Source organism: Passer domesticus, chromosome 3 (assembly GCF_036417665.1).
Source record: "Passer domesticus isolate bPasDom1 chromosome 3, bPasDom1.hap1, whole genome shotgun sequence".
In the NCBI taxonomy this organism is placed as follows: Eukaryota; Metazoa; Chordata; class Aves; order Passeriformes; family Passeridae; genus Passer; species Passer domesticus.
Window position 1 is genome coordinate 106,175,364 of NC_087476.1, and position 17,700 is coordinate 106,193,063.

At 40.4% G+C, this 17,700-nt stretch overlaps 3 long non-coding RNA genes across 4 annotated transcripts in view; 1 reads left to right on the top strand and 2 right to left on the bottom strand.

Annotated features, from left to right (window-relative positions):
• LOC135297387 (uncharacterized) overlaps window positions 1-2,244 on the bottom strand; it is a 31,103-nt gene extending 28,859 nt beyond the window's left edge. Inside the window, exon 1 of one of the 2 annotated variants that reach the window (XR_010359399.1) lies at window positions 1,672-2,244. This is a non-coding gene — a long non-coding RNA (uncharacterized LOC135297387). The remainder of the gene's footprint in view (window positions 1-1,671) is intronic. The other variant, XR_010359398.1, reaches the window with a different exon arrangement.
• Window positions 2,245-6,692: 4,448 nt separating this feature from the next.
• Window positions 6,693-16,819, bottom strand: LOC135298222 (uncharacterized). The gene is made up of 4 exons (XR_010360234.1): window positions 16,753-16,819; window positions 15,443-15,627; window positions 14,237-14,559; window positions 6,693-8,798 (listed from the first exon to the last, which is right to left on the bottom strand). It is a non-coding gene; the product is annotated as an uncharacterized LOC135298222 (long non-coding RNA).
• On the top strand, window positions 15,618-17,562 carry LOC135298223 (uncharacterized). The gene is made up of 3 exons (XR_010360235.1): window positions 15,618-15,662; window positions 16,820-16,867; window positions 17,434-17,562. It is a non-coding gene; the product is annotated as an uncharacterized LOC135298223 (long non-coding RNA).
• Window positions 17,563-17,700: the final 138 nt, after the last annotated feature.

Genomic DNA, 17,700 nt, shown 5'->3' on the forward strand with positions numbered 1-17,700 from the left:
AAATTTTTCATGTAGAATGTAGAGCTATAGACTAAATTGTCCTCGACCTGAATTTGATTTTCTGAACAATGTGTTTTAGGATCATCCCAATAAAGAGTGACTGTGGATGAATGTGAAAGAAAGTAGATTTTAACTGCTTAACTCCAGACTTGTTATCTGAATCTCCTTGGTTGACTACATTGCATCAGTGTCCTGATTTTGTTTTTCTTTCTGCAAGCTCTACAGTGCCCAGTATTCCTGTATTCCTGACTGCACACAAAACCTCTTTCTGAGCATCTACAATCCAATGAGATTCTAAAAACTACGTGAACAAACACTTGTTACAGAGTACAGCTGACCCATAGGGACAGGATCAGACACCAAACAAAACAGACAAGCACCTGTATTTCCTATGAGATACAGCTGGTTAGGAAGGGGCATGCAGGAGGCTGTGCCCTTGGCATCCTGCCAGAGACCAAGAACATCACTCCATGCTGTGCAAGGGGCCCTGACCTTGGCAGGACATGCTAGCCTAAGCACAAGGTCTCTCCCCTGGGCTTACTATACCTGCACAGAAAAATGCTGTATGAGACTAACAAAAACAGAAGAGGGCTCAAGCAGTAAGAGCACTCCTCTGCAGAGTTCAGGCCCTCTCACACACAAAAGACAACCTTTGGGCAAAAAATTGAACTTTACAAATCCATTCCCTTGTGTAGATCCCATTTGTATCCCCAAGACCTATGAAAGGTGTGGCAGCACCTTTATTCAATGCACCATTTCATTTTACGTTTATAAATGGCTTCAAGGAAGTTCACCTAAAGCACTTCCTAAGGATTGGCAGCTGATGGCAATAATTCATTAGCACTGTAGGTGAAGCAGCTGCACCACACACTTCCTGCCATGGAGATCACTTCTACACAGTATAGAGCAAACCATTCCAAGATCATGCTGCCCAGTATCACTAGATGTAAAAACTGCTCAAAAGGCTGCTGCTAATATGTACTGGAGGTTAATTGCAGGAGTTGGGAAAGCTGATGTTTGCCTGAAAACAAACATAATATACATTTGTAGTGGGAAGTTGTAAACAAGGAGGCATGCTGGGTAGGTAGCCTCAAGCTAACAGAATTTTTAAAAAATCTTGAGACTTGTCTTTACATTATTTATAGACTGGAGAAGATTCATTGTTTGTGAAACAACAGGAAGCCTTTGTGCTACATCTATTGACAAACTGAAACCTTCTTGGAGTGAAATTTGCTTTGATATCCTGTAGAGATTTCCTCCTAAATTCTGAGTTTCTTAAATATGCTGCTCTCAAGACTGCTCCTTCTCTCACATGCACATTCTCTTGCTATGCCTCGTATGGTGCGTGAAACATTTCACAGTGAACTAAACCCCATGTGGTGGGAGAGAATTATCAAGGGTGCATGGTATCTTTAAAGAGAAAATTAGTAAAACATTGATTCTTATTGACTCAAATAAAAACAAATTTCATTAAAGCACTAGCAAAGAGTGAAAAAACTGTTACGTACACAAAGTTGTGTTCTCTGCAGAACCCAGCATAAGCTACAGATGTTACTTTTATAATATTATCAGAAAGCAGGGAACAAAGCAAGAAAGAGAACTGAAAGGCTAATCCCTCCCCTAGGAAAACAAGACAAAACACTGTGTCCTAACAGAATATTCTGTACTCACTGTGATTCTTTATCCTTCGTGGCAATGCGAGAGCAGTCAGCAAAGGCTCAGTGGGCAATATTCCATTGAATGTAACTCTTCTGAAGTCCAAGATAGCACACCAGAGATTAACACAGCCCATATCAGACTCAAAACTGGGTTTGCATTTTATATATTGTGATTTATTGAACTGCAGTAGCCCCTAGAGGCTCTTAGTAGGACTGCTGTCCCATTGCATTCCATGTGTTAACAGGAAAGGACAAGGATGGAGCACATGGGCCCTCACTTGGACTTCACTGGGGTCTGGCACAAGCTCAGAAGATTTCTGTGCTTCCTTTCCAGAGATCAGTTTCTTATCCTCTTTTGTATGAGTCGCTGAGTGAGGTTCTGTGATAAAGACCCTCAAATTTGGTGGAGTTACTATTACACAAGGCTTGCTGTTTGCACCAACTCATCCTCACCTGTTGCAAACAAAAACTCCTTTGCCAGAGGGAAAAAATGACCCTGCCATGTTGTAGATGGGCTTCACAGCAGAGATCTTCTATTAGCCAATCCCAAGAGCTAAGGAAAAACAACAACAACAACAAAGAAAAGAAGGCAAAGCTAGCATACAGCTGTCAGAAAAGTACTGGGATAGTCAGACCAGAGCTTCAGTCATTCCCTCTGGACTGGGAAGAGAGATATCTTGTCATATGGAGGTGTTAAGAGAAAATTAATTAAAAACCAAGGAAAAAAATTAAAAGGAGACCAGCAGGAGTAACCCCTTTAGAACAGATGTTTTAAATTGATAGACTTCTTTTTCTTTTTATGGGGGAATTTTTTTTTTTTTTTTTTTTTTTTTTTTTTTTTTGTATTTGGAGGGGTGTGCTTGTTTCTTCTTTTGCTTTGTCTAAGTCTTGAAGCTATTCAGTTACTCAGGAGAGGATATTCATTACTAAATAGACTTTATACAATACAAAAATACCACTACATACTGCAGGGACAGGCAAAGGATGGAAGTAGCTATGACAGTAATGCTGGATCCTTGCCCATTAAATATATCTGAAAACAGCCTCTGGTGCAGCTGGCACTGGCTAATAGGCAGTTTAACTTTCTCAGCATACTGTTGAGTCCTAAATCCGCTTTGAGCACAGTAAATGGCTCTTCCCTACATGGCATCCTTATGTGTTTTATATAAGAAACATTTTCTTGTTATACTAGGTTTCTTCAAAGTATATTAAATAGTTTAGAAAACTTTCCAAAGCTTATTAGAATCTTGAAAAATCAGTAAATATATTTTTAAATTATGTTCAATACAATCATTGAAAGAAGCAATTTCTTCTATCACAGAGATTCATCCCAAGGTGGATTTACTGTAGTATATTTAAAATCCATAGGTCTGAAATTCTAAAATAACACTACTCAATCAGTTGGGAAAGGATGTGCATGACAAAATCACATGCATCAAAAGGACAGCAAAGAAGGCTCTTGTTTTCAGGAGATAATCATAAAAAGTAAGAATGACCTGGAAAAACAAGTCTTTCTGATGAATCTAATTTGTCTGAAACAATCAAGGAATTTCAGCAAGAATCATAATTTTCTCCATGAACCGAAGACTGATCCTTTCAGCACTTGACTGTGTCCTGATCCAAAGGGATTAGGGCTTCCTAGTCACCTGCCAACATCAGCTCTGCAGAGCTTTCCTCAGTGACTTCTTCTAATTCAAGTCTTTGCCTATCAACACTTACTGAAGCTCAATGGAGCTCACACCTCAATATTTTCAGTTATGGAAATTTAATGCCAATTCTGCTGCTGCCTGTGACATGAGGTCCTCAGAGGGAGATGTAGAAGGCACCTTTGTATGTGTTTTCCAAGAAGCAAGCCAAGACTGGTTTCTGCTCCTCAAAGATAGGTACTCGAAGAGGACAGAACAAACAGGAATGAGGAAGAAAAATCATCCAAGCACATCCATGGAAAGGTTGTAGTTAATGAATAGAAAGTGTGAAGAGCTTGAAGAGTAAAATCTGACTTACCACTGTGTGTTAGTGTGCCACTGCTGCAGACCTGGTACAGACATAGGAGATCGAGGTCTTAATCCAACCACAACCACTTTTTCTGTAGCAATCTTTTCTTTCAGTTAAAGAAATCCAAATAAATTCACTTTTCAACATTTTAGCCTCTAGCAGAGGCTCAGCAGTAGAGGGGAGGCAGGAACCCCTGTCAGTCTGCTGGTGTCAGACACTTTGCTAGTTGTGGAAGGGAGCACACACACTGCCTGGCAAAGATGCTCCTTGAGTATATGTTGTACAAAGCCCACTCTATGCTCCTGGACCAAATTTCATACCTTGAACCATGGGTTCAGCCAGACATTTGTTCTTGCTGGGAATATGTTATTCAGCTTTTCTTTGGGTTTGATCTACAGACCGCATGCACAAAGGTACGAGCTCAAGGCAGGAATGCTTAGAGGTTTCACTTATATGAAAACTGGGATATAATATAAAATTTCGCGTAAGGTAAGCAGTACAAATAATCATTTCTCACATCAACATGTGAAATGGGTGGTATTAATATACCACATCGAATATTTTTCTTAACTGAGAAAAGATGCCTTGGAGTGGTATTACTAATGTCAACACTGCATTGTTATGCAGATGAAGCTTTGAGCCAAAAAGTGGAGTGGTACTGTTCATACTACATTTTCGTGAAACACAGACAAATAGCCTTGCTTTTAGCATCTCTATAGGACTAACTTTTTTATCCCTAAGATCCAGAACAGCTGGAGCTATCCTTCTGATGGGTATGACCAATACAAATTTAGCAAGAGCAGTTGCAATGTACTTAGAGATGTGGGGATGACGTTAGGGTCAAGCCTCTCTGGATCCATTCTTATCTGCCTAGCACAGAAGGAAATCTAGCCTGACATAGTTTTTCAATAAACTGAGCAAATCCTAAATATTACAGTTGTACCCCCACTGCTACCCTAGTGCCTCTACTAAATTCCTTAAATACAGTTCTTTCAGAGAAATGTTTACAATAGGAGCAGAAACCATTTCCTGCAATGTGCACTTAGAACTAGCCCAGAGATAACCAAAATATCCCCAGCACCTGGTGAGCACTTCAGCCCTGCATGGTTTCCAACTCAGAGGGAATTCACAGAGCTCCAAGATTGTGCCAGTTGATTTGGTGGGACACTGCAACTTGAAATTGAGAGCAGCCTGCAATATGTAATATAATAATGTGTTTTCCTTGGGAGTTTAAATTTTCCTTCAGCCCAGGCTCTGTAGCTAGTTTGCACAATGCAATTAGCAAAATTTGTTGCTGCAATTGGAGTTTGCAGTAGTGCTTCAATCAGGATATGTGAAGCACAATCGAATCTAATTCATTTTGTCCTGACTGTATGGACTCCTCAATGCTAGTGCAAGTAAAGTATTATAAAAATCAATTTTTTTTGTCACCATAGTAAAAGCTTTACCTATGAATACATACACAAAGCATGCCAGTGTAAAAACAGCAGCCGTTTTACATGGTCATTTCTAGAAAAGCATTTAACTTCACAGAGTAAGAGAAGGCAACATGGGACAGTTGTGGATTTAATTCAGGCAAATATCTTCTGTGATAAAGTAGAGGGTGTAATCCTTAGAGAAGGGTTCTACCATTTTAGTCACAGCAGTAGAGTGGTAGGACTCTGTGTGTAGGCAAGCGATAAATTCTGAGAGCCTATTCTGAGCTATCACATTCCTATGTTCTCACTTTATACTTCTTTTTTCAGCCCTCCATGAATTAGGATGAGCTATAACATAATGTTAACTTAGATGAAGGCAGAATTTGCAGGCGGGGCATGCTGAGAGAGGTTTGTGTATTTTGGGTGGGTGCTCTGTAGCTCAAATCTATTCCTTCACTTCTGACTTGTAAATGCAAAAACATTTGTTATTCAGTTTTCAAAGACAGCATAATGTGTTGGTCTATCACACTCTGTAAGTTGGCTGTCAATAAGAACTTCTGAAACAGCCCACCCCTTCATGGCTGGAAAACACTAAATAGCAACTACCAAAATGTAAATGCTTGCCTTTTGTGTTTTTCAGGAAACAAGAAAGCAAAATTTGAACATTGCTTTTTCCAATAGAGATTCTTTTATGTGCTGACACTTACAAACTTTTTAAATATCACCACCTTCTAGTTTCATTCACTATATCACCATTAGCTTTGTGCTTTGAATAGCATGGTTAAATCATTGTGAATGCCATAGTTAAATTATTAATGTTGCCTTGGTTGCTAATCCAGTGCTGACTGCTTGTTACTTTGGATTGTGTGGCTGGCTACAGCTCATTGCCTTTTGTCCCTGTCTTCCCAGGGTACCATCTCTAACCAATTACCTAGTCTGATGCTTTCTTCTTATTCTAGCTAGCTTTTCCTTTGGCATCACACCAATAGTGCTAATAAAACCTGGACTGGACCTGGAACAGGGAAGCTGCATTTTTATCCATGGAGCAAGCCCAGCTCAGTCTGAAGCACAATAGGCTTCTCTACTTTGCCGTGTCAGACCTTGGCTGAGATACTGAAGTAGACTAAATAAAGATATTTCTGTTACTGTCACCTACACCCAGGTAGGTAAACTCATACCACATGGCCAAGGTCATGCCATCAACAATTCCTTGTAACCATGCAGGCTCTCTGGATTTGAACCAGCAACCCACAACTGAGTCTATAGCCTGCACAAATTCCTGGAGCTATCTAATGGCTTTGCCATGGATTGTTTCAGCAGTGTTCAAAATAAGTCACTTTAACCAGTGAAGTCAGTAATGGATAATTTTAATTTTCCTCTGAACCATTTAATTTTGGTTTTTATGACATTCAGTGTTGTATTGGTACATTTTTAGTATACCCAGTATTATACACAGATAATAGATAAGAACTGTTTACAATACTTTAAACAACTCATCAAAATTAAATGTCTCAGCATTGTATTTTGAATTTCCTCTGAAAAAAATAAAAAATTGGACTTCTGCAAAATACTCTGATTTATGTAAAACCATATGTTTAATGGAGAGTTGGTATTCATCGACTGCTCCAATAGCTAGAGGCACTAGTGTGATACATTTATTTGGCATACCATAATATACTTGGATGTTGTTTTATTAAGAAATATCAATTAATTAATTAGTGAATTTACATTCGAAGGTTAACCTGACATACCCAGAGCATAAAAGGCTACTTACTTTGTGAATCTGGATCTTCTCTCTTTTCTAGGGTATCCTTGGGCTTCATTTGCCTGTTCTCTGGCTGTGCTGAATCACAGAATCACAGAATATTTAGGGGTTAGAATGGCCCTTAGAGATTATCTAGTCCCAACCCCCCTTCCGTGGGCAGGAGCACCTCCCTAGACCAGGCTGCTCAAGGCCCCATCCAATCTGGCTGTGACCACTGCATCCACAACCTCCCTGGACAACCTGTTCCAGTGTCTAACCACCCTCACAGTAAAGAATTTCTTCCTAATAGCTAAGCTAAATTTCCCCCATTTCAGCTTGCAGCCATTATTCCTTGTCCTTTCACTAGAATTCCTGAGGAAGAGCCCCTCTCTGGCTCCCCTGTAGGCCCCCTTCAGACACTAGAAGGCTGCTGTGAGATCTCCACACAACCTTCTCCAGGCTGAACAGCCCCAACCCTGAGATTAGCTCAGCTGGTTAGAGCATGGCACTAACAGTGTCAAGACTGGGGGTTTAAACCCTGTTCAGGCAATGCACTTGGGAGTTTGACTCAAAGGTCCATGTGAGTCCTTTTTAATTCAGAATATTTTGTGATTCTTTCCCAGCCTGTCATTCGACATGCTCCAGACCTCTTATCAACTTTATGGCCCTCCTCTGGATTTGCTCCATGTCCTTCTGTTGGTGGCAGCAGAACTGTGTGCATTACTCCAGGTGGGGTCTCACAAGAGCAGAGCAGAGGGGCAGAATCATCTCCTTGTAGCCATACTGCTTTTGATGCAGCCCAGGACGTGGCTGACTTTCTGGGCTGTGAGCACACTGCTGGCTCATATTGGATTTTTCATCAACCATCACCAAGCCTTTCTGCTTAGGGCTGCTCTCAATCACTTCTCTGCCCACCTGTAGGTGTGTCTGTGATTACACCAGGGACACCAGGTAGGAACCTGCATGTCTCTTTGTTGAACCTCATGAGGTTTTCATGGGCCCATCTCTGAAGCATGTCCAGGTCCCTCTGGATGGCATCCCTTGTCTCAACGTGGTGACTGCACCACAGAGCATGATGTCTTCAGCAAACTTCCTGAGGACACACTTGATCCTGCTGTCCATGCCACCAGCAAAGATGTTGGACATTTCTGGCTCCAGTACTGACCCAAAGTACACCACTTGTCACTGGTCTCCATGTAGAAATGAGCTGTTGACCACAACTCTGGATATCATGGTCCATGCCTGCTTTTCAGGCCTTGGGAAGCAGAAGCACAGATGTGCCCATTGCAGTGGCCTAGATGGGAGCCTGTCACCCATGGGGCACTGGAGTCCAGGAGAGCCTAGCAATGAGAGCTCACCGCAGTGATCTCCTCCTTGCAAGGAAGTCCCCATGCTAAGAGGGTTGCTTGTGTTTCATGGCCCCATGTAATGCCTGCTTGTTCTTTTCAGGTGTCAGAAACTTGTGATCTAAGTGGAAGAGGCCTGTGTTGAAGTGATTTTCTATATATGTACTAAATATGTATTACTTTATTTATGCATACCTATATAAATGTATTTATATAAAATCCTCATTGTATTTAGACGGTTTTGCCCAACTTTGAGGGAAAAGATGTTATAGTGAAACACTAAACAGTCTTATTTGCTTTCCTAGATAATGTTGTTCCTTGGTATAACTGGGAAATAAAAATTACCAGCCTTTGTCAAACTGAGGGCAGCTAAAGTGCCAGGAAGGAGGAGAAGCCACACATTCCAGAGCAAAGAACACAAGGCTGCCTATCACCACCATCTGTGCTGCAGTAGAAAGCCACCCCAAAGCAGCCCATACCAGCCCAGCAGAGGCAGCACCCTCTCCTCACCAGCCTACTTGCAATCCCTCTGGGAAGGTTTTTCTCCTGTCCACTCTTGGCAGGAACCTCAGCAGAGGAAGCTTTACTACCAAGCTCTGTGTCGGGCAAGCCAGGCTGCTCAATTTCTGAGTTTGACCTAAAAAGAAAATTAGCAAAAGGCAGGAGACAGATGTATTGCCTTCAGCTACCACCAAAGATCCCCTGCTTGACATCTGTGTCCATACAAAGGTCTTTGCTGTAGACACTGAAGCAGATGCCAGGCCTTCTTGAATCTTTTGCAAGACAGAAGACCTTTAAAGTTGACTGCCTGCTATGTCTTAGATATACCTCTTTATCATCTTGTCTCTGTAAGAACCTGCTACTTATAAAGTATGATAGCACCAGTAAGTCAAGTGGCTCTTTGCTTTGGCTTCCTTGTGGAACATCTGTCATGGGAAGCCCATTGCTTTCAGCAGTCTTGTCAGAACAGCTTTTTTGGGAGAGAGTGAGGACAGCATTTACTTGCAAAGAGGCAGGAGCTGGGATTCATCCCAGAGGGAATATTTGTTTTGCCTACACCGCAGAAAAAGTCATTCCTGAAAAAAATGGCTTACAAGGAATAGTTGAATTAATGGTGAACTAAGTTTTCCTCAGTGACAGACAAAAGCAAAAGATTTTTGCTATATCTCAGTCAATGTTATTTGCCATCTGGTAGTAAAGAGTTCATTCCCATCTGTACCGAGAGTCCAAGTCCAAGAGTCATCCTGATCTCTGCAGTAAAAGCCATGAAGAGCCTCTCACTGGTGCCAAAGAGAGCTCTGAACTGAGGCTCCTCAGTGGCCCATTATATGCCAGGTCAGCTCAGGACAGGCCAAACGAAAGATTTGCTTTGGGACCAGAGGAGGGAGGGACATTTCTTTGACTCACTGTTTCTTAAAAAGGAGCAGATAGAACTTCATGACAGAAGGAAAGAAGAAAAAAAAATTAAAGAATTCATTAGTACATAGGATTCACTTATATTTTGGCTAAATTTTACAAGAAATCTGAAGCAAAACTATAACACTGAGTACCATCAATGAAAAAGAAGTTATAATGATAACTCATTATTTAAAGCATCATGAGTGCTCCTTGCATACCAATTTGTGCCTTGCTTTCTCAAATTTGTATCTCTTGCCTAAGTGAAATATACAGAATCCTCAGAAATAATGAAGGCTGTGCATATTTCTTAGCTATCATCAGAACAAACTTTGGAAGGCTGAGCAGAAAGAGTGAGACCCTGTCAATGGCTCTGTGGAGAAGAGACAGCAATATACGTTCACCCATTTACACATCAAAGAGTTCATGCAAGAAATAAACACTTTAAAATGTTCCAGCACTTAGGGATTTTCCATCAGAGCTCTAAACAACCACAAATTCAAATCCATAGGAAAACCAACAACACACTATAGCAACAGCTTACAAAACAGCTTTTCCTGTTTTCATCACACCTTTTTTCTTTCCACCCCTAAATGTATTACAAAAATGAAATGCATATAATGCCCCATTTTTCCCAATTCTTTCTTTTTCTTTCTTTCTTTCTTTCTGCTTGCTTGCCTCCTTCCTTCCTTTCTTTCTCTACTCAGAGTTTTTCAAAACTCAGCCCAGGTGCAAATGAAAAAAAGATCATGAAAGTCCGTCGCTGGTACTGGCTAATTTTTCTGAAAGCAAAGATTGCCGTGACAAGGAAGAATTAATAAAAACTGAGATTTGACATACAGGGAATCTTTTGTAGAATAGGAAAAAGATAAAATTTCTAAGAGAAATATGAAAATAAAATTGCTTTATTTCCAAAACATTCATATTAATTCCCTGACACAAAACTAATTGATAATTTCTATGTTTTGATGTTTCAGGCAACGTGACTGAAAGGTCCAAGAAACTTGGTCATTAAGTGAAGGTCTCATTTCATATTCAAATGCAAAAACAAACCCCTACACTATAGTTCCTGTGATAGCTTGCTCTTTTTACACATACAGTTATCAGTGACACCTGAAATATGTGACTACAGCTTTCAGTCCCTGAAGGGAGCTTGTTACAAGTATGCATGTTGATAATGGCTAACAGGTATTTATATCTTACTTCCCAGTGCCCAAAAGGGCACCTTGGTCTTTTCCTCTAAACAGCATTCAAATACAGTTAATGGATGCTAGCAGCTGCTTTGCCATTAACTTCTCTTGGGCCAAGAAGGCAATGCAGACTTTAATTATGCAGGTCATTGTGGAAAGCATTCCCAGAGCCTGGTGAGATATGTCTTGCTTATTGGAAATTTTGTGTTTTCACCTATCTGAATATGAGCCAGGGCTTTTTCCCTCTGCTATGAGGATAGGTAATTCACATTTGGGTCAAGGCATGGACTGGGGCATTTAATTAGCAGTATACCCAACTCCTGTTTAACTGTTCTTCTGAGTATTTTTTCTTCCTTCCTTTTTTTCTTCTCCTTAGGGAATAAGAATGTCTCTTGACTTAAAAATAACCTCAGTTTTTCAAGACCAACTAATCTGTGTAGCTTGGTGAGTTTATTTTCTAGGAAACAACAAAATGCAGAGCACAAATTGAATTGCTTTAACAGCTAGCAGGACAGAATCTGTGTGAAATTTCCCCCACTGTCTCAGCTGTTCTTACTGTATGCCAAATCACAGTTTCAGATGGCTGAAATAGATTAATCTCTCCAGTCTTTGATTTGGTTGCTACAGAGCCCCGTACTTCACAAAAACAAAAGCTTCTTCCACAGTCTTATATAAATTCCAGAGGATTTGGATTTACAGATTAAAAGTATACAAAATTTCAGAAAACAAAGGTATATATAATAAAAAAAAAAACATAGTCCTGTGCCAACTAACATGGCTCCTGCTACGAAGTATTTTTTGGGAAGGTAGACAGTATGATCCTATGGTTGATTCAGAAGTCCCTTTACTCTGATTTTGCACTGATAGAGAAAAAAAAAAAAGTATAGATTTGAATCCCTTAGTGTCAGGTATAAGTTCACCTGTCCAATCTGTGTATATTTCAGCCTTACAGATTTTATTTCTAAAGTACCTCTTCCTGTAGCCTGCCAAAGTTCTGACTAGCATGTGATGTCCTCTGTGTGCCTTTCCACTCACAATGCCTCCTCTGCACCCCTCCTTTGGGATAATTTAAATGCTACAAACCACAGGCACACTGGGACCTCCCAGTTCCCTCCTGTAGTCTGAAACTCTAGACGTGATGGCCAACATTAGTCCTCACACCACTGCATGGTGCCAATCCTGACACTCAGGAAGCCCACAGGATAAAGCATGCCCTGTCTTTACCAGCTTGGGAGGATAGCTGGGCATTAGAGAGCTCCCAGAGCCTGGGACTTTAACAACCTCCTCAAGATGAGCGAGGAGGAGTGGTGTTCCATGGAGCACCAGGCAAGAGCTGTAATTGCAGGGGAGTAGTACGGACTTCCCAGTAATGTGTAACCTTTGGTTCAGGAAGCATCACCAGTGCCTGTCTCTGCCCCCTGTCTTTCACAAGCTCAGGTGTGTGTCCCTTGATTGATGGACGTGTATCAGTTTCACATCAACAACCACAAGCAGCCCACACCCAGCTCCAGTAAGTCTCTGACCTTTGTCTACTGGCTATGAAGCATGTGATTTTTCCCCATATTCTAGTTTTTGGGGTGGTTTGTTTTGCAGTGTCCCTTCACCAGTTCCATTTCAAAAGGTTCATCTCAGAGCCCTCAAACAACAGTGACTTCTAATTACTATCTATCCATATTGGATTTGAACCAGTGACCCAGAGATTTGACTTGAACCAGTGACAAAGAGATTAAAGGAACCATTCCTGATCCCCATGACCCATCTCCTGAGTCCAGCAGTCCCTGAAGAATGTGATTCATTAACTGAACTGCTTCTGCTGACTGTATTTTTCCAGTGCCTCATAACCTACATGAAATTACAATATTTTTCCCATTCTCAGATACTTACTTACCCCAGTTATTTTTCTAGCTAGCCTCATAGGAGTTGTGTAAATGGCATTATCAAAATTGCATCTCCCCGATTCATTATTTCCAATTTTATAAAATAGCTGAGTTAGTAAAGACACTATCAAAGGGGTTTTTAAATAAACATGCTTAATCTTCTGGAGATTAAAAGAGATAGTATGGGTGACATATAATGATTATCTTACCCCAAAGCCATCAGAAATACAACATACAAGAAAAACACATCAAACAAATAGGCACAATAGAGAGCATTTCCATGAGAAGATAATCACACTTCAGGATTTGCTTCAACTCAGTGGCCTAAATATTGCCCTATATGTATAATAACATGAAAGAGGAATACTAAAAATTTCTAGATTTATACTTACAGTCTGCTTAAAAAATGAACTGCAACTAATATCTATACTCATTTATTTTCAAATTAATTCTTAGGAGTTCAATCTGATAACAGGCAAAAATAAAAACCATTTAGGAAGCTAGAAAACAAAAAGGAAGGTGATCAATTTCTGGCATGATGCGAATTTTGATTGATAAGAGTAAAATGATTAGGCAATGTGTCTCTAACCAGATATCAAGAAAATTACACTGAATGTCTTATTATCTTAATATTTTTCACATAAAATATATGATATGCAGAAGAAACTCATGGCCTTCCAGTGTAGAAACTCATGGGAAGCAGCATAGATTCAACTTTGTAGAGGAGGAGTTCATTTAATAAATCACAAATCCTTCTGCTATTCATCCTAGCTGCAAAGGGATAGCTGATGCAGAATAATGCCCAATTTTCATACACTGTGCTGGACTATTAGATACAGAGATGCTATTAGGTTCTGTCCAGATCCTCTGTTGGTGTAACTGGCATAAATCAACTGCAGTTAATTGAGCTATGCAGATTTACCCTGGTAGCTGGGAGAAAATCGCATATTCATTTACAGCATGCCTGAGAAGCCTGGAGAAGGGTATTTTAAGGCATACAGTATTCTTTGAAGTTAGGGACCTGATTAACTCTTTCCAGCAGATGCAGCCACTTTGTGACTAATGGCTTTTCCACTGACTATATGTGTGGACTCATATTCCATAGGGCCCAAGTTTCCTGCCAGATTTTCACAGAGACAAGACCTCACATCTACTGTGTAATTATTCTGTTAATTAAGTTTTCACACGTTTCAGTCATGTGCACTGTGACATTTCATCTGCCCCCAAATCATTCTATGAGTACAAAAAGACAAAGTAGGAACAAAAATTCAGAAATGGTACCTGTCTATATAATAACAGTAAAAATTGTGGATCATAGCTCTTGCCAGCTGATTGTCCTTATTGCCACCTGACTAGTAAGACACAATGTTTTCCAAACAGCTGAAACCAATGGCCCAAAAGAGCCATGGATTACTCAGAGAAGGTTGCTCTGCTTGAGAAAGTCTTTTTTGATCCCTCTAAAAGAATGGGCTAAAAGCCACTCTCTTTGTCTGTCCCTCCCTTCCCCATCACTTTGCTTTAATATGTTTTTCTAAAACAGCTTCAAGCACTGCAATTTCAAATCCACACCTCTAATAATGTTTGCTTACCTAGTATTACAATAAAAACCTCACCTCAAGTAAGGAGCTCCACCACAGATCCTCTTATCAGTCACCACCTATGAACAGTACATGCTGTGTTCACATCAGCATCAGGAGAGAAGTTAAGTAGTCACCTCCCTTCTGCTTGAAGCTTCAGACAATAGATTTTTACTCTGTTTGACTTCTTTCAGCCCAGGCTGTATGACAAATGCATTACACATCAAGCAGTGGGCAGGCTCACAGCTGCTGCTGGAAAAGCAGTGGTTGCTGACACTGTTTCACTCTGGGCCAGTGTCAGGTCTGTTTGACAGCTGAGAACATCAAGATTCGTCAGTGCTGGGCTGCAAGAGTTTCCCCTGTAATCAAGCACAACATTGACACTGAGTGAGTGTTGGATCAGGGCCCCAAATATCCAGAATTCTCAAAGTATATTTAAGCTTAAATTCAGGGAGGACACAGGAATATTACTTGATTTAGTTCAGAATAATATAAAAATTTAATTTTGCTGTATAGTGGTAATAGTTCTTCTCAGAAGTAGTAAAATACATCATAATCTTGTGGACATGAAAAAAAAAAAAAGCCTGAAAGAATACCAGTTGTTTTATATTCAAACACAACAGTCACATATTTGCATTGACATGAATGAACAAGGTTTCTCAGTCATTGCAATGGGAGCTTGGATGAAAGAAACAGATCTAAAGATTTATTCTACTGCCTTTTTTTAAGACTGCCTGCAAGGTACTTTGCTGCCTTTTTTTTTTTAAGCTTATCAATATGTATTTCAGAATTTCTTACTTTTATGTTTAACACATCTTTTTTAAAAGGTAGCACGATCACTTTGTAAGGATGCTACTTAGATATACAGTGGTACAAAAAGGCAGCCACAGACTGGGAGGAAAGCTTTTGAAAGCCCACGGGAAGTGACAGGGGTGGAAAGCAGATCGTTCCAGATCAAGTCAGTCCCTGGTACCTTCCCATTACACCCAGCTGGTGTTTATTGTGGCCTTTCACAGGTGTCAGGTAGTGCTCTGGACTAGGATAGATCGGTGCTAAGGACAAACCCAACATTCCATAGTCACACTACAGTCACTCATCAAAATGAGAGTTCTGAGGTCTGTTTTTCCCTTCAGAAAGCACTTGAGTTCATTTATCCCACCTTTTAATCAGGCACCACTTCTCTTTTGACTAAAGCTTAACCTAAGGGAAAATCTGAGTGCAAGCCGAGGGAAAGAATCCTACCTTTTTGTCAAAGAAAAGTGGTTTGTTCTTGATTTCAAGCATGAGGCGGTTTGATCTTAATAATATTGTGCTGTAACCTCCTCTCGAATTAGGACATTAAGAATCCTTCCACTTTTGTTTCTGCAGGTCTTCAGCAGGTGGTTCTGGTTTGAAATATGATTAGCAATCTGTACAAAAACATGGAGCTAAGAATAAAAGAGGCAATTAGGGTTACATTCAGGTGAGCACACCACTCTAAAATAGTACGGATTTTGATAATTATACAGTTCAAGGATAATACGTACCAGTGCCTCCCTTGAGAATCTTCAGTTCATCTCCTGGTCTTTATTTCTAATTAATCCTTGACTCCTTTTGTAGGTTAATACAATTAACAATAGGGATAAACTCACTGTGTATAGCCAATTAGATTTATAGAGCTTGCTTTTCTTTGACCATCAGGCGTCTGAGGAAACCCTCTTAAATCGGTCTTAATTTCAGCACTAGTCAATGACATGCATGCTCAAACACCTGCTTTTAACCATGCCGAGGGTACCAAAGAGACAAAATCAGTTTTGTTCAATATTTTTTCAAAAGACTACTACAGAAACCAACATTTGCCACCCCTGAACACTTGCTATATTCTCATCGCACTGTGACTATCCAAAACGAATAGTCAGCATGTCCTTAAAGACATAGTCTAATTTTACAAAAACTCAGGCTTATATATAAACCCAAAAATTATACAGGAAGATACTGTTTTCCTCACAGAAATGCAAAGAGAGAAAGGCTTTGTAGGCTGAAAGTATATTTGGCACGATACTGATTTATTTTCAAGTATCACCTTTTTTTTTTTCCAGCCTGCTGCTGTTTCTAGCTTTTCCAGACCTTAACAGCTGGATTTGAACCAAAACACATGGGTGCTGCTCTCACTGCTGCAATTTAGATTTTCCTCTTAATCACCCACAAATGTATATTGAAATAAAATTTTAAAAATTAAAACAGCAAAATGAGGCTGTCTGTTCTTATAAAACAATTGGTTATGCAATATAAATACTGAAAACTGAGAAACAAAAGAGTAATTTTTAAAGGGTTTTTGATCAAATCTCTATTCCCACTGTCCTCTGTCACTCTCTGTCCATGCCTTCTTGGTTCCCTTTCTCTATTTTCATAGACATCTGTAGTGGTGTGAAGGACTTAAGAGGTAAACATTTTCATTTGTGTGGTTATACATTCAAAATGTGTGGCTGCGGAGTGGAAGCCTGAAATGAAAGGGCTTATTAATAACATTTTTTATTCATACAGCAGTAAGAAAAGGCTTCATTTGTTCATACCTTTATTGCCTTTTTCTTTTCAATTACCTCTTCTAAAAGGAAGTTTAATGTCTTTTCTGGATTCCAGCAGGTCTCCAGTTAAAAAGAAAACAAGACAAAATGCTTTCAACTTCAGGTAGGTTTTCCCATGACTTTTCCCCCCATCATGTTATCTACTTAATGCTAATGAGGCAGCTAGTATGCAATAACTGGGATTGAGAAAAGCTAATTTTTGTGTGGACCAATAAAGCTTATGTCCCCTAGCCCTGGTGCCAATCCCCCACCTTGGGCTGCCTAACACCAGAATCTCCTTCCAGTCTGAGACATCAGGGGGACCTTGCACCTGGGCTCACTAGCAGGGGGACCTTGCACCTGGGCTCACTAGCAGGGCAAGCTGAGCCTTCTGGGGCAATCCTGCAGCCCTACACTTCAGTGTGCCCCACTGTGGGGTTGTGCCCCCACTGCCCTCATCATCTCCACTGCCCCAGTGGTGGTGGTGCAGCAGGAGGGCACACAGGAGCTCAGTGTGAGGTTGTGGGGCAGGCTTGATCCTACTCTAGGGGTCTTTTCACCATTCTCCTTTGCTGTGCTGCTCCTCCCTGGTTTATACTCCCAAAGTCCACAGCAGTGTTCCCTGTTTTTTCTCCAAGACCCATGTATGTGCCCATAACACTGATTGCAATCCTTTTTCTTCCGAGACAGGACACAACACCCCAGATTTTACGTGGCTGTCACAGTGAAATGAGGGCTTCTAAGCTGAGACAAGCCTCAGCTGAAATAGGAATGCAAACTCCTACCAGAATCTAGCAGAAGAGCAACAAAGAAAGGAACACATTCTACTTAAAAGAATCTTCTTTCCAGTCACTGTGTGTGAAGGATTGCCCTATGAAAATGGTTCAGAAAATTTAAAACATCTTATAATAAAGTAGGTCATGCACTTCAGGACCAATTGAAAATGTATGGTGCTCC